Source organism: Bison bison, unplaced genomic scaffold (assembly GCF_000754665.1).
Source record: "Bison bison bison isolate TAMUID 2011002044 unplaced genomic scaffold, Bison_UMD1.0 scf7180017864378, whole genome shotgun sequence".
Taxonomy (NCBI): domain Eukaryota; kingdom Metazoa; phylum Chordata; class Mammalia; order Artiodactyla; family Bovidae; genus Bison; species Bison bison.
Genome location: NW_011494950.1, coordinates 6,853,079 through 6,854,165, shown reverse-complemented (window position 1 = coordinate 6,854,165; position 1,087 = coordinate 6,853,079).

The following is a 1,087-nucleotide window of genomic DNA, read 5'->3' as shown; positions in this document are numbered from 1 at the left end:
TCCCTTGTGTGCTGTACTCAGTTGTGTTGACTCATTGCGACCCTATGGACTGTAGCTTGCCAGGTTCCTGTCCATGGGATTCTCCATGGAATAACATTGGAGTGGGTTGTAAGGCCTTCTCCAGGAGATCTGATTGCGGCTGGATTCCTTCCCCACTGAGCCACATGAGAAGCCCAAAGTTCCCCTTGTGTAGTGCTGTGTGTGCCTGCTCAGTCATGTCTGACTGTTTGTGACTCCATGGACTGCATTCTGCCAGGCTTTGTCCATGGGATTCTCCAGGCAAGAATATTGGAGTGGGTTGCCATTTCCTCTTCCAAAGGATCTTTCTGACCTAGGGCTTGAACCCATGTCTTCTTTACTCTCTCATAAATGTTAATGTTTTCACCAATTCTGAATCCCAGTTAGTCTCAGGCACTGCAGTTTTTCAATATGCTTGCTAATTCTCTGTAAAATTACCCCTCTCTTGCTTTCTCTGTTTCTCATGAGAAATGAATCCTTTGCTCTACAGAGTCATCCACATGCAGCATTTTGCTGATTTCATCTCATTGGCATCATTTAATACACTCCTCTGTCCCCAGCTTTTCCTGCAAATTGGAGTTTAGATCTTGTCTTCTGGTTCAGTCTTCTAATTTGGCAAGAATGGCTCAGAGGCAGTGTGGCATTCATCCACTGGGAGGGGAATACTGTATGGTTGTCCCTATTTTTGTAGAGCAAGCAGATACTGGTGCTCATTGCCTACAGTGCTTGTGTCATTTGAGGTTGAAAATGGAGGTATTTTCATTCTATCTACGCTTCTTCATTTAGTAGATGAAATTCTTCTCTGATGAGACACTTCCCTTATCCACTGTTTGGTAACCAATGTTATAGTTCATGTGCCACACACAGGATAACGGTTTCATTATTTGCCTCTGCTTACCCAATTTCCAAATAATGAATCTATTTCCTAGCATTTAATCATAGCGACCATGAGGTCTTTGTTCCTTTAGAGCCACTATGAACCCCATATTTAATCACAGCTGATGTATTTTAATCCACTTTAGTTGTTAGTCTTATTGGCACTCAACTTGTCCCTACATGATGCAGACTC